Here is a 26,500-nt window from a genome sequence, read left to right on the forward strand (position 1 = left end):
AAACATAAAAAAAAAACATAAACGGAAATCAGAATTTTAATGCGCATAAAATACAGGTCAGACGTAGGCATGGAGACTTAATTAATTGGTATTTACATATCCATCTATTTAGACAAAGGGTGATCAAGTCATCATAACTGATCATTCACCATACGACCGTCAAGTCTTATTTAAATTGACGTTGATGTCTGCATATTTATATTTATATATGTATGTACACATCAAATATCATTTAACATGGCGCATATTAATGTATAGGGAGCGTTGCACGATTCCTCTACGCTACGAGTATAGTATTTAATTAATTCGGAAAATCTGCGTGTTCGTTAGATATAACTCATTACTCACAAATCATGTCAGAACAGACTATAATCAACACCGAGCGCGATTATTTTAAAGCATTTAATGTTATGGAATTATGTAGGATGCCTTGAATTGGCGTTTTAGATAGCAAGCGACAACTGGCCCAAAGTCCATTAGATACAGCAACGTTTAATACGTCAATATGACGTTTTTATCTCCCGCTTTCTAGAAACATCACGAAATAAACTTCCATCTGCAACAAAGGAGGGAGCCGGCCCGATTTGTCAACTGGACAGACCCGTGGGACATAGTCACCTTTAGAAAACCTCTCCAGCTATGGCTGATAATAAAACTGATTTGGTAGATATACAGTTAAAGGACCAACTTACGACTGAGGCTATTTCCACGTCTGTAAATCTGGAATCCAAAGAGGAACCAAAGAGAAAAACATTATGCTGCATTTTAGTGATTATTGGTGTGTTATTGATCATTGGATGTTTGGCAGCCGTGTTTTGTTTGATAACAGTCGATAATAATGATAACGCTACCCAAGGATCAGTTAAAGGAGAAGGTAGGCCTAATGTACATCCTCATCCAATAAATTACCTTTTTATTTGATAGTGTGCCGTGCCATAGTTTGCAAGTTCCTATTTACAGTTGTCTAGACGTTGTCGATTGTGACGGGTGAATTACGGATCTTTGTAGCATTTAATAGTCATGTTTATCAAATACGAGACACTGATGACGTCATTATTATGCCTTTATGTAACATCGTCCCATTGTAACATCATCACTCACCACCATTGACATTAACACATCCACCACCACTTTTACCCTCACAATTATCACGATTATTGTAACCACCATCGTCATCCCAATCATTATTATCGTCGTAGTCATGATCATCATATCGCCATTTTTCATGATCGTCATCAATAAAACCATCATTATCATTATCATTGAATTATCATCATGACGAATATCATCGTCATCATTATCACTATCATCTTCTATGTTTGTTACTGCCATCACCGCCGCCGCCACCAGTGGCGTAAGGATGGGGCCCGGGGCCCTGTGTATTTCTGGAACTGGGGGCCCGGTCACCAATTTCATCGTGGGATTTTAGATGTGCATTGTTATTCTAAATGTTTTTAACGACGAATAAATGATATAATATGGAGGAACTTTCACAGTAGGGTCTATACCACCTCAGACCCACCATAGTTGGGGCTGAGGTAAGAACATCTATGAATTATGGCACATTTAGATGGCTGGAAATGGCACTTCACAGACATAAAATTGTGAATATAATTTTCTTTTTATCTCCAGTTAAAAAATATTTTGACAAATTTAGTGGGGCCACGGGCCAGCAGCTCCCCCCTCCCCACCACTCTTTATTCCACCACTGGATATAATATGATATGTCCTACAGTCGATTTCAGACACAAATTATGTTGTTGCCCTTGTGGGGCTGAGATAAGAAAAAGTACTATTATGGCACGTCTAGATGGCCGGAAATGGCACTCACAGACTTAAAATTGTGAATTTCATTTTTTTTTTTTTATCATCTGCATTTTAAATTTTGTTGACAAATTTGGTGGGGTCCCGGGCCGAGAGGATCCCCGTCAGGGTGATGGGGCCCCCTCTCTTTAATCGTTATAATATGACATATGCCCCACAGTAGATTTCAGAGTACACATTATGGTGCTATAGTCCTTTTTGGTCAGGGTGCTATATCGAGGAACTTACGGGTAGGGCCCCTTCGGGCCCCTAGAATTCGTGGCCCTGCGGACCGCCGCATTATAGCGCATAGGCGTTACGCCACTGGCCGCCACCACCACTACCATCATCATTATAATCACCGTAAAACACAAAACAATAATCTAATCATCCTCTTGATTATCATCATAATCATCTTGACATGACACTATTTAGCATCAAAAATAACATTGCATTTCAGTTTGAAACAAGTTACAAAGATACAATAAAAACAAATAAATAAAAATCTTACAAAACATCATCCTCGTCATCGTATAATCATCATTGCTATTACCACCATTAACCATCATTACTGTCGCACTCATCTATCATCATTGCCGTCGTTATGTACATTATCATCCTTATCATCATTATCATCATAATCATCGCCATCATCATCGTCATCATCATCATCATCAATATCATCACCATCATCGTCATCAACAACAACCTCGTCACAACCACCACAATATTATTATCATCATCACTGCCATCATCATCATCACCATTATCTCATTATCATAATCATTAGTATCGCTATCATCATAATTGCTCTCATTATCATTATTTTCAACATTCACAATTCGCTTCTAAACTGGTCACGTGGTCTGCCACGACCCTAAATGTCGCGCTATAGAGTTGTATGAACGCTACACTAGATCACCAGAAACTAAAGCGATTATAAATGAATAAATTGATGATGATGGTGGATTATGTACGGGAGTACGTATCTCGCATCCAAGTAAAAGCTTTTATGGTCAAATAAGGTAATGCAATTCATATTAATTATCTGATTTAACTGATTTAAAATTTTCGCAATAAATATGTTGCTATAATAACTGACAATATACAATTAGCAATATACTCGACGTATTTTCATTTATAATTGAAATTAAAGCGATATACCTAGACTCTGGGCTACTTTCTCCTGGGTATTGACCCCCGGGTATTTCTTCCCGATATTTTCTTTTGGCTATTTCAACCAGTACTATTTGTCACATCCCTTAAATAAAAAACAATGCTTACGTTTCCTTAAAATTAAAAATCGAGATGATTGTGATTTAAGAAGTTTACAAAGATAAGCAACAGAACAATAAACCAATCTGACTTATTAACTGACAAATTAGAACGTGTTATTTAAAAGCCAGGAATACGCGCATGTCGCAAAACACGCACGTTTACGCACATTTATGCTGTTATTCCCTCACTGGAACATATCCAAGGGTTGGGGGGGTAAAAATGAAATACGCGTCTGAAGTTTATATTGATTATAGTATAGAACATTTAAAAACACCTGACCATTACCATTGCAAAACTAGGCAGTTTTACTGTAATATTTTCATCACGGACATAGGCAAGATGAACAAAACTAAAATTATGAAGAAGCCATACAAAATTAGTAAGCATATCACTAACGTTAATCTACAAAACGTCAGAATTTTTAGCCTCTTTCCTCAAGAAATTTTAATAAATTATTAAAAAAGATTAAACGGTATAAAAAAAAACCCACAAAACATCTTTTTGTTCTCTAACAATGACGTACTTTGCTCACACGTCAACTACATTTGACAACTCGTGCTGCCGAATGTATTCTTTTTTTCTTTTTTTTTTTTTCTAGATCTAGATATTCAATACATAAATGACTATTGTTTTCAGCCTTTTGTAGGCGGGTATTTTATTTTGGGTCACCTAAAATAGGTCGGTGGAAAGTGGGTCCTCATTCAGTAAAATTAGAGAACTAGGCTACTGAGATTTTGTATCGATTTCCAGTCGGAATTATTCTTATCCATAAACGTATTATATCCCGAACATGTTGAGCTTTTTTTTTATTGTTTAACTCGACTAGAAAGCAGTACGAAATGGTGTGATTATTTTTAACAGAATAACCAAGTGATACTTGATCCAATATAACACTAGGCCTATTATGCGTTTACATTACATTAACGTTTATGCCTATGCTGGGAATGTAGGAAAAAAAAGACTTGTGGTGCAGGAGGTGGCCAATCCCTACTGTCTTGCTCTCTGACGTCCAAGAAATATAGATGGGCAATCGTAAGTATGTAAGCCCAGGGGCGGATTGCTATAAGCGGTCTTTAGACAGTCTTAACTGTTAGCCGGCTAGAATCGTGACGTCACTACTGGTCTATAATGATAGACCATTGCTATACCGCGGTCTAATAACCAGTTAGCCGTCTTAAATTTTAAAGCCTACTCAGAGGAGGCTTAAAACGGTCCTAAATCATTTTCATCATGGCGTTCTGCTGATTAATTCAACAGTGCAATGGCAAGACCCAGGCCTAGATCGTCAAAGTTGGAGAACCGAACGACGAATACTCTGCACACTTCTCAACGTCTGTAAAAGTATACGGAGTTTATTTACGTTCATTTCGATACATTTGCGTGCGTCGAGCACGCATGACGTCGCCCTCAATTACGTTAAAAGGGAGTGCCTGTCTGCATTTCAATACTCAAAGCGGTCTTAGGGAAGAATGTGTATAAGAGACAGATATATATATATACAGGGCATATTTATAGATGGTAACCCTTCTGGCGTATCCTAGAAGGCCGGCTGATGATATTCAGGGGCCTCTTAAATAAATAAAACAAAATGATGCTTTTATCAGCAAAGTCTCTCTATGAGGCTTATCGAGTGAAGTTGTTTTTAGTTGTGAAAAAAAGTCCTGCTATCACATGAATTGAACCTAGGACCCTGGAAATTGAGGGCAAGCACCTTAACCACTAAGCTATTCAACTCCACTCCGAGTTACAATTAATATCTGCTGTATTTCCTTCGAAATCCAAAACAAATTTAACTTAATTTTATCATACCTATGTAGAGCCTGTTCTCAATAAGCACATAAGGGACATATTTAAATTCAAGTTAAAGAGTTTTTGAATGGTAATAACAAAATTGGACGGAAAATATAGCTAATGGAAGTTGTGCATTCTATAATAACTGCATGCAGTTTATAGGACTAAGAACACATTATGAAACCAAAGACATATTAGACATCCCAAATCGAGTAATACGCACATGCTTACAGATTATTGGTTTCGGGTCTATAATTTACCCAGGTACCGTTTTATTCTCGTAAATATTCTAAAACAGACAATCAGAAAATAATCACATAAGAAACATGAGACAACATAAATTGCAAACTCGTAAAAGTTTATAAAACGAGAGATGACCTGGTAACTAAAACGCATCATGTACTGTATATTATAGAGAAATGTTACTTTACCACCTTCCATATTGTTAAATTTAACAACAGAAATATATTATTACTCTATCTAAAATTATAGTATATCATTATTTTAAAATGTGTATGAAACAGTAGCACACATACAAAAAAAGTGTATGTTTGATACAAATTGATAGGACACTTTTCCGTTGTCAGTGTTTTGCTCGGTCGCTGGCCGTAGTTCTCCTACCCTGTCTGTAGGCTGTGCCTCATGAAACATATAATTCTATCAGGTCACATTTTCGTACGGTATCAAACCACGATAATTCCTTCATCAAAAGTGACAACACAGATCACGTGGACAAGAAAGAGTGTAACGGTTTTTGTATTAGCATTTTTATAAATCATTACCAGGTTTCGTGCGTTGATAAGGTTGTGATAATAAGATACATAGGTCTATATTGCTGTAACAATAGAAATTGTATATCATTAATAGCAACTAAAATAAATAGTTGGGGGTCACGTGGTATCAATGTCAAAATTTGGAGATGAACGTGATCTGAAATTTTTTTTATCATTAATATATGTGTTATTACCTGTCTTTTGTTCTTTATTACTTATATTCTATTTACATACAAAACATGTAAGTTTCACAAATCTAATAAATATCGATATACCTGTGGGTATTAAATTAGAACAGGTAATGTACAGTTATCGGTAATTTTAATCGACAATATAATTTCTATCTACCTTCATATTCATATTATCACTTCTCGAGCTAGCTTTCTTAGAGAATAGAGGCCTACTTTCTTTTGTATTGTTAGAAGTAATTGTTATATTTTTAGAAACAAATTAAATAAATAATTAAAGAATTATATAAACTTGAGTGCTCTAAACATAGTTTTAGTTATCTTGCTCCCATCATTGTAATTTTTTTCCTTCCAAAATAAACAGTGCAATAATTGTTTTTTAAATTTTAAGTTAAAAAAAAATTATTCTTTATAACATTTTACTCCGATTGATTTTAAAATTTTAATTATTTTTTTTATCGGCTTACCTGCTGCTTGTTGATTCTATTATTTAATTTCCAGTTTTGCATTGTTCCTGTCCATTTTACATTAATTTAACTATAGATAAATTAGATATATATTACATTTATATATTTTGATGTAGATTTTTGTTTGATATATATTGTTTGTTGTTCTCCTCCATGTTGTAGAGGGCTCTTTATCAGCCTAAATGGACAGATACCCCATCATATACAGAAAGTTGAACACACAAAACAAAATTAAAGATGAATGAATGAATGGATGTAAGGACTAGATTGATTATAGCCATAAATATATATATATGCCTATATATATATTATGTTTTATATATATAAGGCCTATATATATTATATATTATTATATATATTACCGTATACCGGTATATTTATATACATTATATATATATATATATTATATATATTATATATAATGGATATAATAATATGATAATAATAATAACAATAATAATAAAAATAATAATAATATAATAATAGTATGATATGGATATGATACTCGCCTTGACAGCGAGAGGTAGCAGGTTCGAATCCCGCCAGAAAGACTTTTTTCATACAATTGAAATAAAGAAACTTTTCGTTGATGAGCTAAGCTTGATAAGATCATTACAACATGTTCCTATTTGAGCACTGTTATTATTATTTATGTAATTGTTTATGTTGCGTTTACGGTGCTATGCAGCAAACTGTTTTACTTGGATTGTATGCTTTACACCTGATGAAGGCCTATGGCCTAAAACGTTTGGGCCATCTTCATTAATAAAATCTGGCAAATGTATACCTTGTTCCCGAGTTTTATTGGATATATAGGCTAAGGCGAGCCGAATAGCCGAACGGTTAAGGCAGGGGCGCCAAAACGTACAGCCATAATATCCGCGCCGGTTCGAACGGCAAGCTCGCCTATGATTCTGGTGGTGGAACAAATCTTCTTGGATAAGGACTAGAACCGTAAGCAGTTTAACTCATGTGAACTTTAAAGAACCCAGTACATCTTTCGAGACGAGCAGGGGGTGGTGTACGGGTCCATACAGCCCCTGCTGTGGACAGGAGAGAGATACTGTAGCTGCCAGGCAGTGGCGGTGCTACAGGGGAGATGGGGAGGGGGATACAGCCCCGACCCCCTCCCCCTCCTCCAATACCCTCCCAAGTCAGGGAGAAATATCACAATTCTTCTGGGAGAAAAACAATATAGGCCTATGTATTTTTTACATATTAATAGACTCTAAAATCGATTAAATAAGCCTTTGAAACCCCTAAATTGTCGTATTTTCCCTGGACCACTTTCGACAGGTGTTCTAGCGAAATCCTGGCTCCGCCACTGCTGCCAGGTACGGTTTACCGAGTAGTCCAAACACGTGACGAAGATACACTTGAGAGAGCCGCAAGTTACCGTACTGTACGAGCTAGTTCACACCTCGAGCGCTTTCAGACTTCGGTATTAAGCGCTATATAAATCGAACTAGTACGTTATATATATATATCTGTCTCTTATACACATCTAGATGTGTATAAGAGACAGGGCCTATGTATTGAACTGATGACGAAATAAATGATATGAAATTGTTGGCAAACAAAGCTTTATACATATTAAAATTTTGCTAAAAGTGATCCGTAGTAAAACAATCTCCCTCTGAACGCCATCCGTATATTCCTGAGTCTAGAATTCAGAATTGAGCTAAAAAAAAATATAGAAGAGACTGAAGGATCTTTTCTGGTAAATATAAGCATAAGTATATTTAAGGTGTAGGTGGTGTCGCTAGTTCTTAATGAATAAATATGATTGAATTCGGTCCAATTGTTTGCTATAGTAGCATTTTGAAATATTAGACAGAACAAAAGAATGACCCTTCAATGCCTGTTATTTGTGACAGAATCCTTTATTCGATTCATTTCTTTTTTTATTTTTTACCATGATGACTCCTGTCTCTTATACACATCTAGATGTGTATAAGAGACAGGTCTTTAATTGGAGAATGACATGTAACTGCAGGCAAATATAATCATAACAGTGGCCATTAAATGTGATGTTGTTAAAAGGTCTGTTAATGGTTTATTATGGTGTTGTACATACTTAATTTCTCATTTTGCCCGGCATACATTGTAGATGGCTTATTAGACATTGTAAAGCCATTGGAACATGAATCATGTTTCATTAACTCCGCAGCATGAATCAAATGTACACATGCATCTGAGCTGTATCGATAATTTATTGATCAAATAAGGTTGTACTGGAGGATGCATGTGTACTCGGTGTATCTATCGGTGTATCTACCTTTCTCGTTTAACACTACAGTATTTCTATTACTGTACCAGTAATAATGTTGATGATGATACTGATGATGATGAAGATGATGACGATGATGATGATGATGAAGATAGGCCTAATAAAAAATAAGTAGAATATAATAATAATAATAATATCAATAACAATAATAAAAATAATGATAATGATGAGAATGATGATGATAATAATAATAATAATGATATGATGACAATGATCTGGAAATCTTGATTATGTCATTGATGATGATGGTAATAATAATAGGCCTAATAAATATAATTATAATACTGATAATGATAACAATGATGGTGATGTAGGAGGTGATGATAATGATAATAATTATGATGATGTGATGATAATGATGAGCATGGTAATGAGATGAAGAATGATGATGATAATGTTATGGTGATCTTGATTATGATGACGATGATGATTATGGCGACGATGATGATTGTGCTGATTATAATAGTTTAACTAAGCCTAATCTGTATAAATATAATAATAATAATAATAATAATAATAATATTAGTAATTGTAATAATAATAATAATAATAATAATAATAATAATAATAATAATAATAATAACAATACTTCATAACGTTTTAATTATTTTTTTATCGACTTTATAGGGTTTATCAATTAATTGCATCGTGTGACAAAAACTTTTTCCAGTACAGAGGACCTTAATAATGAGTTTGTTTTTTCTTCTCTAGATGAAGTTTGTTTATTATCAATTCAGCTTGGTGATTGCAATGAGAACAATCAACGGTGGGGTTACGACACAGAAATCGGAACTTGCATAAGTTTTAATTTTAAAGGCTGCAATGGAAATAAAAACAATTTCCTCACAAAAGAAAAATGTTTACGTACATGCGCAGGTAAGATCATCTGGGGTACTATCAATACGCGGATATGAACTTTGTGTTGTTTTTTTAGATATATGTGATACTGAGATAAAGAGAAAGTTTATTTATTAAGTGCTTATAAGTGCAATTGTTCAGATTATGACACTGTGTATACACCATCAAAAAGGTTTAATATTTTAACGTCAAATCGGACAGAAACTTGATCAGCCTTTCGATGACTAATCCTGGAAATGTCACAATTTATAATTTTTACGTGGTTGATTAAATTCTAATTTCGGATAGCAATAGTCAGTGAATAAACAAACGCTCGACCCACGCGTTTTTGTCACCTGTAAGATTACGTGTTGCACGTAACACACATGCGCAGTTACGAATGGGACAATCATTGTGTCGTCAATTTCATCGACTTCGTGTTCTCATGTGCATACGTAGGCGTATCCTCACGAGGTACTTTTGTGTAAAAACGTGTTTTTTACAAATGACGATGCAGGCATAGCTTAGCACCTGTAGGCCTATAGTTGAATAGTGATTTGCTATAGTCTTTTTTATGATGATTATAATTTACGCGTGAAATTAGCTCAGGTTGAAAATCACAATACGATATTTGAATGTAGACAGAGTCAAGCCAAAGCCTAATCAGTGTGAGAAAAATAAAAATAACCAACAAAAAAGAAATTTCTTTCAGCAGTTAAAATTAATAATTAAAATTCCTATATTCGTTATCACGACACTGACAAAACAATCACAGTAAATAACAAAATAAATAGACCTAAAACTTTATTTGCCTGTCGTCACAAGGGTGTATCAGGGATTTATTCTGGGTGGGTTGTGATCGTTTTTTTTTTTGACCTTTTAACAAGTAGGAGACAGGAATCGATTACAACGCCAACAGCTTGAAGCGGATGGCAGGCTCATTTTCAGAATTGCTGGACTGAGATAGATTACGTCACGCAATTGTCAAGGTCTTTGCTGGTACCTCATCAATGCTTTTTCATTTATGTCATTGTGAAAAGGCCCTAGAAAAAAATGTCTTAGGAAATAATGTGGACCTTTGAAAATTTTTTGGGGGAGGGGTCGTACGACCTTCCCGACTCCCCCGCCCCGCCTTGCATACACCCATGCGTCATCATAAAATGTTAGCAAATAATAGAAATTTCTATTGAGGACTGACAAATAGTCAGTAATACAATATAAAGGGCAAATGTAGGAGTCCAAAATAATGAAAATAATTATTAAATATATATTACCGGTAAATCTCTTTTCTATCGTCCCTAACTCGTACCAGGTTTTTGGCAACATTAATATAAATCTCTGTGTTCTAAAGCTGTAACATCCCTTGAAACTCCTAAATGTTTGTCGGCCTATGGCCAGGCTATGGTATGCTAAGTGACTGATATTATTACAGTATGCTTAGGCCTATACCAACATTTATAACTTGTTTTCGTCATTGATTGAAGGCTGTATGGTAATAGCAGTGGCGAATCCAGGGGTTCAGTGTGAAGAAACGTAACAATATACTGCTGGGCTTATCCCAACTAGCCTTCAATTAAATAAAATTATACATAGTGTTTTTGTTCGACGTCGTAATAATTTATGTAAAGTGCAATCTTTAGGCCTATCAGTTCATCGATCCATGGAAGAAAGACTACGTATCCAACTACTCAATATTGCTGGACTATTATAATATATTACCTAGGGTGGGAATGGGACCCCCGGATCCCCCTTTCGTATAGGGGTTATTTGGAAACATTTAGAACCCCCCCCCCCCCTTCAAATCCTGGATCCGCTCCTGAATAGGGCTACATTATTTACAATGTGGCAAATTATTCTTGAAAGAACTTATATATATATATATATATATATGAATGTTTATACCCAATTTGATAGATTAAAGTTTCCCATGGTAAGAGAATGATTACTGCGATTGCAACTGAAAACTAAAACTCTGCAAATGTTTGAAATATCTCCAAATCTCTTAAAACTATACATCATTATACGATGTGGGAGTGCCTCGGGAGTGCACTCATACCTCTAATATTATGACTCATCGGAGCCATAGGAAGTAGGATTTCATTATAATCGAAAACTAATTTTGAACTAGTGTGATACCTGTAGTCTGCTTAACATTAAATATATTAATCTGTAAATACTTGCATGCACGAGCTTAAATTTGTAAGATCATTAAAAGTTACTGAAGATAGTAGGAGGCCTATATAATTTTACGGATATGGAACTCTGAAATTGATATTATCCTTATAAATCCCTACATCGGTAAAATTCTTGCCTTTTAATCGGCAGTTATGTTTATTCATATGTACTGATCTAATGACAACACAATTTCCTATTTTATAATTTCACCATTCTAATTGATTATAGTCTTTAATACCTCTATGCTATATTTAATGATATCAAAGATTAATATGACCAACCAACAGTGACATTTTCGATCATTACTGCAAAACAAATCTTGAAAAAGCTTGATTTCACTTAGAAAAGTATCTAGAGCAATAACTGCCTAAAGCTCGGTTTCCATAAAAATCGCTACATGCTATCGCCGACTCTTTTGGCGACGCTAATTGCTCAGTTGAATCAGAGAGCGTTTCTGATTGCGTAGGGGGCAGCTACGCAGTGAAATGATTGCAGTGAAAGGCTGTAGCGACTGTGTAGCGATTCTATGGAAACCAGGCTAAAGTCCTCTAATATGCGACTAACTAACGGCTACTACGTAGCCATGAACCATGGCCCAAACCCGAAAGAGGATCAGAGAATCAGAAGGATCAGAACCCCTACGGAACAGAGAGTTCCACTTAGATGAAATTGTGTAAAATGGTGCAATATAAAACCGGCCTAATATCTTTATATCTCAAATCATTGGAGGGTGCACTTTTTATATTACGATACTCCAGAGAACGCATGCACGATGGTCAAAGATCTTATAAACACAAGATAGCATTCTCCGCGATTTCCGCGTGCAAATTGTGTAATAACAAAGTGTACGGCGCCCTCTTACAAAAGTGAAAACTTTTGAAGTTTGACTGCTTTGACCATAGCGTACGCCGCGCGACTTTACGTTTACGGCGCATAACAATTAGAAGCGTCCGATTTACAATGCGCCCTTACTCTAGAGCATAAGGAACTAATAATTAACGTACTTGGTAACGAACTTTGGCGTAACGCGAACACCCTATCTCAGATCCATGGCAACGACTGGGAGTGATTACTGTACTTTTCTGTGACAAATCAAGATTAAAGATTTTTTTAGGTTTGCCTTTCGGAAAATCAGTTGGTACATCACATCGCAAAAACAGGAGATTAATACAAAACAACAACAATAACAATATAATTATACTTAGGCCCTAAAACGTATTTGATATTTTGAATAAACATTCTAATGGATAGTAGTACGAATGAGTTGAGATATTTATTTGTTGTACGTTGAATCACTGAATAAATTGAAAAGAAATGATACAGGTAGGCCTATGTGTAATTTTACCCTTTTAGGGCCTAGCTCGAAGGTAGCCAAGTAAGGATGCATTTAGTGGGTGGGAATTAAGTTAATGTACTCTTTACTTTATTAATACTTTTAATCTCACAGATATGATCTAGGGCCTAGTTGTCTGTTTAGTTGTAGAATTAAGGTCTACTTATTAATGACTGCCATGTATCGTATGTATCGTATATACGTCATACTTAATACATAGGCGCATTCCAGCCACCACCCCTCCCCCCATTTTTTTCAAAATAAAAAAAAATCAGAAAAAAAGAAAATTGCATTCAAATTTAAGTCTAAGAATGTCATTTCCAGCCATTTACAGGTGCCATAATAAAATTTTTTCTTACCTCAGCCCCAACAATTTTGTTGTCACCCGCCCCCTCTTGGCCCCCTCTATTTCAAATTCATGGATCCGCCACTGTTTAATACTTTATACTGAGTGCTGTATTTGGCGTCATTCTCATAAAAAGCAATAAAAGGAACGTATCTTGAAGACTGACATAATCCATACTGTAAATAATATAATAAATATATATTTTTTGTTAGGTTTATCAGTTTTGGGGTTTGGTAAAATGTTATTGTATTGTTTAAATTTGTAGGGGTCTTTTCTAGGTATCATATCATATCATGTATTTCGCTTTTCACATGACACATTAGTAGAATACTACAAAAGTAATCAACGAAACAGGATTGCCTAAATGTTGTAAATAAAATAACAGTCTAGAGGCTCTCCACATTAAAACACTATAGAAACTAATTTAAAAATTCCTGGATGCATATGCCGCAGATGCAAAGCGATTGCAAAAACTGTAATCTGAAATCCGGCAAACAATTCCCCTCTGCAAACTTAATGAGAATTTTTATAGCGGTTTTCATACGTTACCTGTCCGTTAGTTAAGAATGTAGAATAAACACCAGACCTATATGTTATTATGGCCCAATGTATTGATATATGGGATGTTTGTCCGTTTATATGATCAACAGTTCTTATCCTGAACGTAATCGACTAGAAGTGGATGACTGATGCCCATGACTTGCGTATATACATCAGTTCATACAAATTGCCACTTCTTTCCAAATCGGCCTAATAACGGAAGGAAGGGCAAAGTCGAAGGATAACAACAGAATACTGGTGGGTGTATCAGGGTATTTTGCAATACAGGAACTTTAAGACCTGGTTTACATAATACCTTAATTACGTTAGTTATAAACTGTATCAAACCCACAGAGTAACTGGTTGAATTTATGACGGCTGTCTGCTAAAAAGACGGTTACTCCGATCTTCCAAGACAGATACTGAAGTTTATAAATTCGTTTTTGATCTCATTATCCTGGGCTACTTACCTGTGTCAGATGCATGTTTCATTAGCATTAAATGTAATACATTACGTTGTATTTTGTCAAGCGTTATAGACGAGAAAAAAAATTCATTCATTCAAATGCTGGGATTTAGGGAGATAAGCACGATTTATAGGTGTATATATGAATTTTTTTTTTTATAAGTTTGTACATTCTTGCTGGTTTGTTATGATCAAACCAGTATGTCTATACGCTTATACACCGGTATGATAATAAAATAATAAAAGTGTTATTTTACTTCGCAACAACGCCACCAACGATATATAAATGCTACCGACCTCGTTGTTAATCATCATACAAGAAAACAAATATTAAGACAAGCATTATGCGAACACGTTTCTGGGTTTATGTCAGTAGGGGAAATTACCCCCGTACGATGAAAGAAAGTGTCTGGAAACGGTAGATCACAACAATGAACAAAGTGTATATCTTACAGTTCCCTGTCTAGAGATGACGTCGTAAAGATAATATTTTATTTGTCCAAGAAAAGATTATTACAAGGTTCAACACGGTAAATCATTGTTACATAATGATGAAAATAGTAAATGAATATACATAGACTTATTAGAGGTCTATGTATATTTATCATATTACTATATATATATATATATATATATATACATAATTATATATATATATTATATATATTATATATATATACATTTATATATATAGGCCTATATTACATTTATTTTTGTATCTAAGTGGTGACTCATTGTATGACGTTGTATTTAAATTATTGAAGATGGACCCAGAACATAAGTCTCCATTCGGCAAAATTGGAATGGCTCCTCTTTATATATTTATGAAATAAAACACAATAATACAAAATAAAATCCTCCGCCGGGCGCCATCCCGGTGTGTCTATATTTTGGGCCGGAATATTATTTACGTGGTGAATCAAATCATGATAATAAGCTATTGATATTTAACTGCAATAAAACATAAAAACATTTAAATTTGTTCCATATTTTCAATAAGCTGAATGTGCAAGTTATGTTTGATTGCGTCAGGGAAAGTAGAATGTGGGTTACAAATTAAATTGAGTTGTGAATTATTGGTCCGGCCGAAACCGGACCAGCCGGACCGCTTCCGACGCCCTTGTCAGGCGCTTCGGAAGCTTTTTTAATTTTTTATTGGTCCGACAATCATCATTGCATTAATATGACTTAAATTTTTAATTAGATTTGTATTTTGTAGCTCTGGTTGTTAAAAAATAATGCTTGTTAGAAATGCAGTTATGTAACTGTTATGTTTAGTTCATTGTGATATGTGTTTGTTTTAGCGGATATTGGCCCTTGATGGCATTTGTAGCAAATAAAGAAATTGAAGAAATTGAAATTGAAATTGAATTGCACTTATAATGTATAAACATTTAATATATATCATTACATAAGGTCTTAATAGTATATTTATATAAGATAAAGGTGCATACGAAAACAAAGTGAAATGAATTGCCTACATTTACCTTTACCTTTAACGTTACCGCAAGACTTGGAGTTACCTACCCTGAGTTCGATGCCCGGTGAGGTTCATTGTCTTTACCATTAGGCATTCATTGTATATTTTGTTTCAGCAAGACTCCAAAATAGTGTAGGTTTCATCGCATTTATCACTTTTTATTTATGTATTTATTTTGGCACATGGGGTAAAGATTGCCAATAGCGAATGTATTACTGTCCTACTTATAAATGGCCATCGCTTTCTCATATTGAGATTTAGTTTGTGTAAAGCATCGTGTGTGTATGTTTGTCCTGTGCAAAGGATTGTCACCTACAAGTAGGACAGTGATATATTCGCTTGACAATCATTGGTGCATGTGTTGTGTGCCTAAATAAATAAATAATGAATGAATTAAATAAGACAAACGAAATATTTTAAATAAAGTTATATTATGAGGCTGGAATTGAACCAAAGACACTCGTATTTGAAGGCAAGCATTTTAACCATGAAGCTACATTCTACATGCACATTGCTTTTTTGTTTTATTCATTCCTGTTACTTAATTTAAGGATTATCTGGTGTACAAGTTGGAATTACCAGCACTGAACATCCAGTGATGACGTCATTTGAAGAAATGTATGCTAATTTTCTGTATACGTCATCCGATGGAGGAACGATGGAGCTGCCTTTGGTGAGAGGGGCAGCAATGCTTACACACATATTTACTCGAGCAAATCCTGTTCTGACGCCCCATTGCCTGGTGGCCGTTAACGGCCATAACTTCACACTAGGTTGTCCAGTGGAGGAATCCAGTAAGCGAATTAAATTTAAGACTCATCATCAGCACCATCTTATTCTTCCTCCTCTTCTTCCTCTTCCTTCTCCTCCTACTCCTCTTTCTCCTCCTCCCTCTCCTCCTTCTCTTCTTCTTCTTCTTCGTCTTTTTATTCGTCTTATCATTAATACCGTACTATTTAATGGCCATTATCATTAATATTACCCTGTATTATTATTATTATTATTATTATTATTATTATTATTATTATTAAGCCTATAATTATTATCATTATTGTTATTGTTATTATTATTATTATTATTATTATTATTATTATTATTATTATTATTATTATTATGTTAATAAAACCTGCCTTAAGGGTAAATTAGACAATGAAGAAATTAGAGAACAATTAAATAAAGGACGTTAGGAGGAAAATAACACAAAAGATATTCCCCTTAAGTCCGATTTAGTGAAATTACAGTATTATAAATTGTCATTATATATAGGGATATATTATGATCCTCGAATCTCCTTCTCTGTATAACCAAAGGTGCCGACACGGGATCTGGGTTCGTTGAAGCCTACTGTAGCAGTGTTGAGGAAACACTCTATCTTACACTTCATCTTACTAAACCAATTGAGGAAGTCACTGATGTCCAGTGGGGAGCTGCGCGGAAGGACATGTAAGAGTTATTTTCAATAGTATTAAGCCCTCCTGTAGGTTCAACTGTCAAGATGTATGTGAACAAACAAACGAGGCTCTTACTATCGTCTGTATAAAGCGTTGGTACAATTGATACTCTCTTCATCATAGACAAACAGTGCAACCAATCGTTAACAACAATTATTCTAATTCTATAAAATACAGACTATACACACGCCATATTCGTCACAAACCACGTCCTAGAAGTCAGACGACGACAACTCGAAGTCGTCGCAAGTACTATGTGACGTCGTTACATCCTAGATTTAATAGGCCTAATTTTAATTGTGAATCTAGGAATTTTTTAATATGTTGCAAAAACTTTCCTTGCTCTTAGCTTTGCTGTTAATTTAATAACTTCATTCAGTCACCTTCACTTTTTGAAAATTAAAATACAGGTGGTATACAGATGCCGAGATGATCACCTGCGACTCTTCAATCTGTGTATTATCGGAGGACCAGATGATGGTTAGAATGAAGATACCAAACTACAATGGAGGGGACATGGTCTATTCTGTAAGTGTACTTGACCGCTTCATGATCCCCAGTAATGACTACAACGGCTACTGGATTACAAACCCGATGCATGTGGCCTGTGACAATAAAACAGAAACACAGCTGAATATTGGCACCAAAATGCCAAGTTGGTTTTACGGAAGTACATCGGCGTCCGCAAGTTGCAGTGGCGACACCTTGGTAATAAACGTCACCACAACGAACATAATAGGCGGATTAGAAGAGGTATTTTGTTTTAAATTAAAGTATTATTTTATTTTTTGATAATTTGACTGTTCTTTGTGTCAATAGTTAAAACAAAACGACTAAGCAATAAGCACAATGCCTTGAAACAACTGTATCTTCTGGGCATTTCAAGATCATAAAAACAGAACCAGACCGTTCTTTTAAAAAATGCATAAAGGTTGTCGGAAATGGTTACTCCATAATATTACCGACGAGTCATCGTTATATTACCATCATCATAAGCATCGTCATCATTAAGCTCGCTCCTTATTCGTACCGAAGGTTACTAAGTCATTCCATTTAACTGTTATAGATGTTGTGGACTGATGACACATATGAAAAAAAACATGTACCTTTGGATTACCCCCTTTAACAATTATCTTTACCTATTTAAATTCTATAGATTCAATTTCTACATGGCAGTAAAAGTAAATGGCGCAGCAATAGAATATGGATAACATGCACACAAGAAACCTGCCAGCTATCAGACAACAGGAAGACAGTTACATACACGACCACCGTGTTTGCTGATGTCATTGTTTATGCCGTTAATGTTATAGGCCAATTTATTTTTGAGTCAATTCCATTCAATTGGAAGAGAGATCCTTATGAGGTATTCAATTTGAGAGTTTGTATTTGAGTGTGTAAAACCTGTCATACCTCACGTCAGCCTTGACCGTCGGCCGACGAATTTGTCCGAGCTCGACCTGAGTGCTTAGTCTGCTAACCCTGAGTGGCAGACTGAGAGGATCGTCATTGAAAACGATCCGTGTCGTCACGTCGCGGTCTCATGGATTCGAGATTGCTGACACTGTCCATCCCATTTCTCTGAGTCGGTAACTGAGAGTCGGTAAACGTCGGCCGACGACCGTCGGCGCAGTGGCCGGCTTAATAGATTTTGTTTGTATAACTGATACAAACACAATCGGTTACTATATATTCAAAATAACATGATATAGTAATTAAATAATTATTGTATACGATACATAAAACAGCAACTATAGCTATAACTGATACAAAGACAAACACATAGATTGTGTTTGTATCAGTTATTACTATAACTGATACAAACACAATCGGCTACTATATATTCAAAATAACATGATATACGGTAGTAATTAAATAATTATTGTATACTATACATAAAACAGCAACTATAACTATAACTGATACAACACAAACACATAGATTGTGTTTGTATCAGTTATAACTATAACTGATACAAACACAATCGGCTACTACATATTCAAAATAACATGATATAGTAATTAAATAATTATTGTATACTATACATAAAACAGCAACTATAACTATAACTGATACAAAGACAAACACATAGATTGTGTTTGTATCAGTTATAACTATAACTGATACAAACACAATCTGGCTACTATATATTCAAAATAACATGATATAGTAATTAAATAATTATTGTATACTATACATAAAACAGCAACTATAACTATAACTGATACAAAGACAAACACATAGATTGTGTTTGTATCAGTTATAACTATAACTGATACAAACACAATCGGCTACTATATATTCAAAATAACATGATATAGTAATTAAATAATTATTGTATACTATACATAAAACAGCAAGTATTCTTAATTATGTTTTCCAGGTATTATGTAACAATAGTAGCAAAACTACAAATCCAGAGCCATTAAAACTGAAGGGCACGTCTTTCATATTTGAATTGGCTGAACCGTTAGAATTCCCTCTTGTACACACTAGAAAATTTGTAGCCTTTTTCTCAGATGAAATGACAATGACTCTAAACCAAGAGAAGGCATTTTTCTATCCTGTAGAATCTGCTGAGAATTTCACAGGCATTATGCAATTAGCCTACGCTGGGACAAGCGAAAAGGGTGATTTGGAAGCTGCCTCCATGCTTGCGAAATACGGTGGAATTTACGCATACAAACCAAAGACGAGAACATGCGTACTTGACAACACAGGATATATTAGTTGGGATTGGAATGCAAAGTTTTTTAATTACTCGGACTCAAGCCATAACCCAGAGTTACTGATGGTTGCATTGCCTCATCATGTAGGTATAGGATTAATATATTCCATCATTCGTCATTGGGCAAACGTATTTTTAGTTATTCGCCTAGGAAGACACTCAGGTGAAGGTCCGTACCGAGCATTCTCCAACCTAGCAAATTTAAATCAAAATATGGCTGTTGCTGCTCCTGCTCTGTGGAATGACCTTCCATCTTTCATTCGTAAAGAGAAATCTTTTGATGCCTTTAAAAAATAACTGAAGAGCCACCTTTTCTCAGAGAATTGAGCTATATAAAATTAGCTAGCGCTCTGAGACTTTATTGTATAGAGCGCTTTAAAAATGGTCTATTATTTTTATTATTATTATTATTATTATTATACACAAAACATGTCAACTTTGCTTAGCTGCAAACGAGAATTAAGAAACCTCTCTTGAAAAATAATGTTGTGCCTGTTATTCTTTAATATTTTATCTAACACTTTCCTGAAGACGAGAAATTGTATATTTCGTAATTTATAAAGACAAATAAATTTGGATTGGAAATTAGTAAAATTTAAAGATGTACACAATCCGAATAATGTGTATAACTTATAAATAAAAAGGCCCAAGTGACGATAAGGCAAAATATGGATTTCCAAATTTTTTCTTGATTTTTTTAACTGGTGTTAAGGACTGTCGATCAGAAATGGTTGGTTCTCAAAATAAGGGACTTGAATTGAAAAATGTTATAACCATTAGAGCTAGGTTTATCTAAGATTGTTTACCCAAACAGGGCGCGTAGGAGGAAGAACATGTGATGCTGTAAAACATATATGATTGTTTAACAGAATGATTTAATGATCAAAATATCTTATTTGTTTAAGAGCAAGCATAGAGGCATTATATTTTAATATAATTTCTCCATGGAGCAGTGAAGTACATATGGAATTAATGTAGCGGTATATTGCTGTAATGCATTTTTTGGGGTATTACATAAACATGCCTACACTGCACAATTGTTGGTTTTTCTATAAAAACCTCTTCTAACATTTTACCTCAGCCTCAATTTGTTCTTATTTTGTTCTTAATTTTCAAGCAATTTCAGCCTCAGCGTTCTTATAAAATGTGTTCTTATAAAAAAAAAAAGTGTAATATGTTGTCGACGAGGTTGAGAGAAAACAAATCGATAGAGAACTGTCATTGTCTTGTGTAATATATAGCTCTACTGGAATTCCAACGTTTTTTGTTGATGTGATTTTGGTGAGGGTGATAGTGATAATGCTGAATGATTATTATGATGATAGTAATCATGGTCAGGATGATGTCATACGGCGTGTTTAAGATGTTACAATGATGGTGATGGTAATAATGATGTTGGTGGGGCTGAAATTGCTAATATTGTTATTGTTAATTGTTTGTTATTTTAAAGGAAGTCCTGCTAGAGGAAAGTGCTTTAATACCGACACCATTTGGGTTCAAAGGTTATACTGCAGATATATGGGTGATGGAAGAGCCGCTAGTAAGACCGGAAATGGAACCTGACCCAAAGGCAGTGCAAAAAATAACAGACAATCCAGATTACTTTCAGGTAGTTTATATATATATATATACTGTCTCTTATACACATCTAGATGTGTATAAGAGACAGCAATCGGCTACTATATATTGTTCCCTGATGGTAACGTCACAATCACCCGTTAGATGAAGCATTCATTACTTTTGCTTTACTACTGTATTTATTATTATATTATTTATTATGGTACGCCTACAGGAAATGAACTATACGTACTAGGCCTATAGTGGCATAAAGAGAGATCAAAGTTATCAAAAGGTGAAACTTAACTAGGTATAGAATAAGTACATACTTGTAATTACTAATTAGTAATTAGACTTTAATTATAAGATGGTTGACATATCAACAATGATGTGAGCATAGTTTATATTCTGTTCGTAACGTCAGTATATTATCATATTATAAAATTAGCTGGAAACAATGACCGCCAAGGATTTTTGGAATCGACCCTGTCTCTTATACACATCTAGATGTGTATAAGAGACAGTTTGTTCAGACGTTTTCAAACTGCTGCCGCACTGCTGTTTTTTCTTGTTCGTGTTGTAGGCCTACTACCAACAGGCAGTGTACTAAAGTGCTAAGGGTGTTGGTGGTGTAACCAAAGTTTAGGTCCAGTTACACAATTGGAAGTATATTTATTCTGGAAAACCGAATTCAATTCCAAATTATTCCCAAAATGTATTGTTTCCTGCACACACTATCATGGTGCAGTCAAACGCATATGCCGTTTAAACAGCAATGAATAAGAATCCAATTAATAGCAGCGCAATGTTAATTTCATTATAATTATCAAGTAATTCCAGTTCATTAAGGAGTTATATATCTGAATATTTTAAATTTTACCGTTACTATGTAAGTGCATGAAGGTAAACATTGACGATATAGCCCTGTAACAGAACCGCGACGTCAGTGACCCTCCCACATATTTGACACTTATCCACACATAATCTCCGATCAGTTTGCACGACTAGAATAATGAAAGTTTATGGGCATTTCAGTATTGAGTTTCCTTCATTAATCCATACATAAATAACTGAATCTGCGTCTAAATCTGAGCCTGTAACTTTTCGAATGGATTCTATGGCTTTTGTTGTATTACTATTAATGTTTAGGGGATGCGGCACTGAGTCGACCTTGCACCTCTGTGGTTGTATGCCTACGTGGACACATACGTCATACAAAATGAAAACAAGCGTTCTGTGTCTAATTAAAAGTACTAAACAAGGTTATATGTGCGAAGGCGTATGTATCGTACACATTAATGTTGTTGTCTAGCTTCTCATTAGATTTACAGCTTCCTCTTGCAATAATGTTACTCATTGTCCCGAGAATTGTATAACGTAATCAGCAATTTCTATGATTTTTTTTGTTAATAAGGCAATAAATTGTTACCATGCTGTGGCTGCACTCGGACACGCTCTTGGTGAAGAAACAATGCAGGCTATTGGTCGATTAATGTTAGCTACAGAGATCAGATCGACGAGGGAGTACTGGCACGTTAGACCACACAATAAACATATATTCCCGCCAATTATTCAGAGGTTTGGAGTGTTAGGTCAACTGCAAGAGGACGGTATTTTCTACTATACACTGAACTGGCCTTGCAGTCCTGACCAATTCCCCGAAAGACACGCCTGTATAGTTGGTTTTCAAATTATGCCAATTACATCCGTGTCGAAATATTACATGGATCAGGTAATACGAGTGATTTGGAAACGACAGATAATTGTTTTTGAATTTATTGGGTTTGTTGGAATTTGTTAATCCATCTTATCAGCTCCCATTTAATTGGAGAAAAACAACTTCCAAATACAAATACGTAAAAAAAAAAATAAAAAAAAGTATTATTTTCGTAAATTGAAATAAAATTTAATTAATGTATGAAGCGTTTCCGACCATACTGGCTGATAATACACGCTATTATCACTGGCTGGTTGGCCAGGTTGACCAGGTTGGCCATACGGCAGCAGGCAGGCAACTTTAGACGCAGCCCCCAAATCAAATGTATTCTCATAATACTCACCCCTACTGAAAAAAGCGTTCCAGATTAAAGGGCTATCCTATGCTATGTTTAGTTTATTTTCTTAAAATGTAATATTTAAGATAGGCTATCACCATTTGTAAATGTACTATTGTTCATGTTCGCATATATATGACAGTCAAAAGTTTTCCGTAATGAATATTGAGACAGGAGTAGAATAGGTTGGTTCGTTCCTCTCTCGTACAAGCAACAAGTATGAAACTTGTCATTCAGCATTTAAATTATCTACAGTAGTCAAAAAAAAATGTCCATCAAAATGTCCATATTGTCAAAGTACTATGGAATTGGCTATAGGTTTCACAACGTGCTTTATTTTTTATCTCTTCACACAGGAATGGGCACGAAATGTGAAAGATGTCTGCAGCTGGGCCATTGATCCGACGACTGCACCAGAAGCCGATCAGGTAGATTTGTTACTGTATAGCCTGGAACCTGTTTCGACACCGTGGGCAGTGTTCTGCTACGCAGTAACCTCCCAGATTGACGAAAAATCCAAAAGCGAGGCTGCAGAGTATTTAAAATCCCTTGATACATATCAATTAGAACCCGGCACTGGTCTTGCTAGCACACTTTTATTTATATATGCATCTACATAGAACACCGATTCTACCTGAATGCTCCGATAGGTACCGTATCAGCATCAGTGACAATATAATGGCTGGTGCACATCTAGATTAGCAGCACCAGACTCCAACATCGTCAGCACACCTGATCCAATCGGATTATTACATCTGATTGGTAAGATTTTTCTACGTAAGTTCAATGAAGGCCTACTGTACTTAATATTGCGTAAAACTGAAATTTACAAGAACAGTTGACAGTGTTGAAAACATGAGCAGGTTAGATTCTTAAATTTTTGAAAGATAAACTGCCACTCGGATTTTCTTTAATCTAAAAAATGCAATTAATAATTATCGCCCATTTAAATAGGCCTACCACAAACAAATCAGTAGATTATATAGACTTACTATACAAAAAAGTAGTATATAAAGGTTAAATAGGAGTCACAGTTTTTCTCATGCTCTAAAGTTTGAATTGAAAGCTGATAAACTATTAAAATGTACTGTACAACCTATGCTAAAGCATTTCTTTATTTTTGAATTTTTTAAATTATATTTACGGTCCAGATTATCTTTTAATAATGTGAATAATTAAAAATACTTTCTTCGAATAGAAAAACAAAAGTGTGTGTGTATTTTTCTCGGTTGAATGTGAAACAATAATTGTTCTGAACTGAAAGTTCATGTAAATAGATAAATGAAGATATGCTTTTAAAAAGTGGTTCCCTGATGGTAACGTCACAATCACCCGTTAGATGAAGCATTCATTACTTTTGCTTTACTACTGTATAGAAGAATCTGCATATTGTGGGATCGTCAATCATTGAAATTTATTATTATATTATTTATTATGGTACGCATACAGGACATGAACTATACGTACTAGGCCTATAGTGGCATAAAGAGAGATCAAAGTTATCAAAAGGTGAAACTTAACTAGGTATAGAATAAGTACATACTTGTAATTACTAATTAGTAATTAGACTTTAATTATAAGATGGTTGACATATCAACAATGATGTGAGCATAGTTTATATTCTGTTCGTAACGTCAGTATATTATCATATTATAAAATTAGCTGGAAACAATGACCGCCAAGGATTTTTGGAATCGACCTGGCTTGACGTACCGGTAATTTAAATATTAAATATAAGACATAAGAATTAAAATGTAAAGCATTAAGTCATCAGAGATGAATCCTGAAAATTATAATGATGATCCTGATAGAAATATGAAGTAATGACAAAAATTCATATAGCCTAGGCCTAAATATATGAACCTAAATAAAATTCATGATTGATTGATTTATGATTGATTGAGTTATTTTTATTGATTGATTGAGCTGATTAATTTATTGATTGATTGATTGATTGAGGATTAGTTAATTTAATATTTAATTGACTGACTAATTGATTAATTGATTGATTGATTGATTGATTAGTTAAATTTTATTAAACGCCCTGTATTGCATAGAACCGTTTGTACATAAAGACCATGATAGATATCAATGATATCACTCAGCCAGCACGTAACGTCGTTCCATAGACCTATCGGACTATCTACCCTATTGTTTTGATTTAATTTATATAACATAAATATTTTGAGTCGGTTGATTTTACACTTTTATGTCGAATAAAATTACTATAAGAAAAAATCGTTTTCTGTAGTACATTATTATTAAGGCTTATCTAGCATTTGTGATTCCATATAATAATGCTAATAGAAATATATTAGGCCTATATTTTAACATGTCTGAGTTTCCAATCAGAGTAGCACTCGCTCTAACGTAAACAAAATTGCCAGAGGTCTATAAACACGCAAATAGGCCTATATATACTTTAAATACATAGACACTAAAGGCAAAATTATCATTGGTCGTCTGCACGTATGTTTCATACAAACATTATTAGTCTGATATCCAAAAGCTATATTCACAATGATGAATGCATCGTCTGCGCTACGCTAGGTACTCTCTTATTTCTTTTAACGATTCAAATAACAATTGTTACCAAGAATATAGCACGCCTGACATTCATTTCATTATTGATTTGTTTGAAATCTCTAATAAACTAATACAAAATCAATAACACAAATGCAAATAAAATACATTTATGACACAAAATGAACATAAGAGCATGTATATCGCTTCATGATTCATGTGCTACCAATGAATGCTCAAATATTTTATTGTAATATTGAGATACCGTACCGGTATTTATTATAGGCACAAAATAACATAAATTTAGTAATAACTGACTAGGTAAATTTTACAGGATTGATATCACAGTTAAAAGTTCGTTTTTCACATGGACAAAGCAAAATCTATACATCAATCATAATTCCGAATAATCATTCTAAA

General features: G+C 34.5%; 1 pseudogene; it reads left to right on the top strand.

The window, feature by feature from the left end:
- The first annotated feature begins 516 nt into the window (after nucleotides 1–516).
- LOC117115730 lies at nucleotides 517–23,239 on the top strand (annotated as a pseudogene).
- Nucleotides 23,240–26,500: the final 3,261 nt, after the last annotated feature.

The sequence above is a fragment of the Anneissia japonica genome, unplaced genomic scaffold (assembly GCF_011630105.1).
Source record: "Anneissia japonica isolate Jap-2015-1 unplaced genomic scaffold, ASM1163010v1 scaffold3262_len730253_cov190, whole genome shotgun sequence".
NCBI classification, from domain to species: domain Eukaryota; kingdom Metazoa; phylum Echinodermata; class Crinoidea; order Comatulida; family Comatulidae; genus Anneissia; species Anneissia japonica.